The sequence below is a fragment of the Sorex araneus genome, chromosome 5 (assembly GCF_027595985.1).
Source record: "Sorex araneus isolate mSorAra2 chromosome 5, mSorAra2.pri, whole genome shotgun sequence".
In the NCBI taxonomy this organism is placed as follows: Eukaryota; Metazoa; Chordata; class Mammalia; order Eulipotyphla; family Soricidae; genus Sorex; species Sorex araneus.
In genome coordinates, this window is record NC_073306.1 from 1,998,980 (window position 1) to 2,003,018 (window position 4,039).

The following is a 4,039-nucleotide window of genomic DNA, read 5'->3' on the forward strand; positions in this document are numbered from 1 at the left end:
CGGGCGCCTCCACAACGCGGCCCGCCCCCCGCCGCGCCCCGCCCCCGGCCGCGCCCCGCCCCCGCCAGGTCGTCGAGCCACGCCCCCGACACGACACGCCCACAGACTGCCCCATGACCCGCCCATAGGCCTCGCCCCGCCCCCAGGTCGGGCACGCCCCCGCCAGGCCTCCGAGCCCCGTCTCCCGCCGCGCCACGCCCCCAGGCCGCGCCCCGCCCATAGGCCGCGCTCCACCCCGCCCGGCCGTTGGCCACGCCCCCACCCTGCCGCTGCGCCTTGCCCCTAACCCGCGCCAGGCTCCCGCCCGGCGTCAAGCCACGCCCCCAACCAAGCCACGCCCCGTCCGGGCCAAGCCACGCCCCCACGCCGCGCCACGCCCCCACTCCGGGACCCGTCTCCCCAGCCCCGCGGAGCTGTGGCCGGCTCGCCCCGCCGCCACCCCGCGGAGGGAGACCCTGCCCGAGAGCCCCCCTCCAGACCTTACCCGACCCGTCCCTGCCAAGTTGCGGATGCGGGTGGGGCTCATCCCTGCGCACCGCGCCTTCCAGCCGCCTCCCGTGAGGGGATGTGGTCCGTCTCTTTGCTCCGGGAAAGGGGGGATCCTTAACAGCTGGGGGCCTCTGGGGTGCCGGCGCTGTGGGCGCGACCCCCAGCGGGACGGCTGGCCTCCGCGCCGACCTCCTACCCTGGCGGTCCAGCTTCGGAGGTTCCCTGAGCGGAGAAGCTGAGCGCTACTGTATCGGCTTTTTTTTTTTTCTCAGCTTTTTGGGTCACACCCAGCAATGCTCAGGGGTCACTCCTGGCTCTGCACTCAGGAATCACTCCTGGCAGTGCTCAGGGGACCCTATGGGATGCTGGGAATCAAACCTGGGTCCGCATGTGCAAAGCAAACGCCCTCCCCGCTGTGCTATAGCTCCAGCCTCCTGTATCGGCATTTAAATTTTTTCTTTTTGGACCACACCTGGCGAACCATGCTCAGTGGTGACTCCTGGCTCTGCACTCAGGAGTCACTCCTGGCGGTGCCCGGGGACCAGGTGGGATGGGGGGATCGAGCCCGGGTCCACCGTGTGCAAGGCAGACTCCTGCCCGCCCTGGCACTCCAGCCCCTCTACAGTCTTTTTCCTAACAGCTGGCACCAAGATGGCAAAGACACTTGGAACCACGAGTTTAACCAGCTCCAGAAGCAGCGTCACCAGGCCCTCTGCAGGACCCTCCACCTCCCCGCACCCCGCCCAGCCCCCTCACTGCCAGGGGTACGCTCCTGACTTCTGCTGCCTCTACAGGGTCTGGACCCACTTCTCTGGGGGAAGGACAGCTGGCCCCGTCTGCCCAGGAACGCCCACTCGGCGTTCCCGAGCCTGACCACTCCCCCCCACTCACAGTTGGGGCCCACACAGGGGCTTCGGGCCCACTCAGGAACAGATGAGCCAGTGGCAGGGGTCAGGGCCCTCTGCCAAGTGCCCACTGCCCCTTCCTGCACGTGCCCCCACGCATGCAGCCTGAAGACCTGCCCGTGCCCAGGACCCGGAGTCTGCGTGAGGCCCCTGGGCTGGGGGGACTGTGGTGGTCCCGGGTCACCCCACTCTCTACCCTCATTCAGCAGACACACATCAAGGGTCCCCCAAGTCTGGGTGCGCTGGAGACCCCTGGTGAATGGACCAAGCCTCGAAGAGCTCACCGGGGGGCTCAGCAGCCCTGGGGGGGGGGTGCAGTCGGAGGGGCCCTTGGCATCCGTCTTCCCTGGGACAGCTGGAGCAGGGACAGTGTTTGAGGGAGTCCAGGGGCTCCTAGGGGACTCAACTAGATGAAACCCGCTCTTGGGTCCATTCCTGACACTCTGGTCTAAGACAGGGTTTAAGTTAAATATCCCCCACCCCCATCCAGCTGGCTCAAAATTCCTTTTTTTCTTTCCTTTTATTTATTTTTTGAGTAACACCCCACAGTGCTCAGGGCTGACTCCTGGCTCTGTGCTCATGAATCATTCCTGGCCAGGCCTGGGGGAGCCTCTGGGGTGCTGCGAATCGAACCCAATTTGGCCACGTTCAAGGCCAGCTGTCCTCTCTCCAGCCCAGCTTCTTTCTTTTTTTTTTTTTTCTTTTTGGGTCACACCTGGCAATGCACAGGGGTTACTCCTGGCTCTGCACTCAGGAATTACTCCTGGCGGTGCTCAGGGGACCATATGGGATGCTGAAGAATCGAACCCGGGTCGGCCGCATGCAAGGCAAACGCCCTACCCGCTGTGCTATTGCTCCAGCCCCCCCAGCTTCTTTCTTGTGGGTAGTTTCGAGGCTGGGAATCGAAGCGGCCTCACGCGTGTGTACCTGGTGCCCGATGGCCGAGCCGTCGCCCAGGCCCCCACGTGCTCCTCCCCCTCAGCCTCTGGTCAGCGTCTGTCCCAGGCCCCGGGCGGCCCGAGCTGTTGACCTGCTGCTCTGGATGTCTTGGTCCTGTTCCTTCCAGCCGCCGTTCCAGGGTCAAGTTCTCTGACCCCGTGGGGACGGCCGCCCAGGGCCTTTCCCGCTGCGGATCCCAGCTCCCCTGGGAACCAGCTCTCTCGATGACCCCCTCCTCCGCCCCCCACCCCGTCATGGGTCCCCGTTTCAGCCCCCTGCCCCAGTTGATGGGCGCCCGGGCAGAAGCCGCCAGTGGACATGTTGTGTTTGGCCAGGCACTGCGCTTCAAAAGAATTTGAAGCTGTTGCCAACTTTCAAAAGTCAAATTTCACATAAAAATCCAGATTTCTGGCTTCTCTGGACAAACCCGAGGTGCCTGGCAATTCTGAGCCAGCGCTGCCGACGGCCCGGGTTCCCCTAGCCCGCCTCAGACCCCAGGCCCCGCAGCTGGGCCTCCGCCCTTCGCCTTCCCGTCCCCACCTGCCCCCTGAGGGACTCGGCTCGGCCCTGGACAACGCCCCCTGGGCTCGTTCCTCTGCACAGGACTATCCCCTCGTCCCGCCCTCTGTCCCAGACCCCAGTCACACTCCCGGAAGTGCCCCTGCTCTGGGCATCCCAGCCGGAGAGAACTTGCTGGCCGCAGACTGCCGCTGTTCTGGGCCCTGAAAATGACCGTGTTTCTGGTCTCTCTTCCCTGACCCCTGGGAGCAACTGCCAACTGCCCCCTGGCTCCCGGCCCCAGGCCAGGCGTCTCACTGTCCACACACGCTGTTTCCCGGTGTCCCCGCTGCAGCCCCCCCGCCGGGGACAGCCAGGCGCGGAGGAGACGTCCCACTGAGACATCAGCAGGGGAACGATCGCTGGGTCCTACAGGCGGTGCGAAAAGAAAGAAAAACTGGCAGGGATGCCTGCAGCAGGGACACCCTCCGAAATGGCAACGTGCGAATAGACTGTGTGAGTAAAGAGGACGGTTAGCAACTGCTGACACTGCTGCACTGGGACACCCTGTGAGGTACCGGGGACGACACCGGTCGGCTGTGAGCCGAGCAAGCACGTCGCCCGCTGGACTATCCTCCGACCTCATCAGCAGCGTTATTAAGATGAACTTCCCCCGTGCCCATTGTCAGTGGAGGAAGCGGCGGCCTTGAGCGTTCCTTCCCGGCTGATGCGCTGTTCAGTAGTGCTCGGACCCGGGGCCGGCCCTGGCCCTGGCCCGTCTGTGCATCTCCCTGCCAGGCGTGGGCACCCCGCACTCACAGCCAAGGGCTGGGCAACGTGCACCGAAGCCCCAGCCTCAGACTCGCACCCCCTACGTGCAACTGGCGGGCCAGAGTGACCCGACGGCAGGGAGGACGCCTGCCTTGCACGCAGCCAGCCACAGGCCCATGCGGTGTCCGAGCACAGGGCCCGGAGGAAGCCCTGAGCACTGCCGGGAGGGGCCCCAAACCCTCTTCATTCCTGAGGGGAGCGGGGGAGCCCCCCGCTTCGGGGAACGCTTATGCCCCCAGAAGGCGAGGCGCCCAGGCTGGCGGTGGCGGCCGCCCGCGCCCGTCCCGGGAAGCAGCTGTGGCCTCAGATGCCCTCTCCCACGCAGGCCAGCGCCCGAGAGGCGGCCCCGTGTGCGCCCGCCCGGCCAGCGCGCCCGC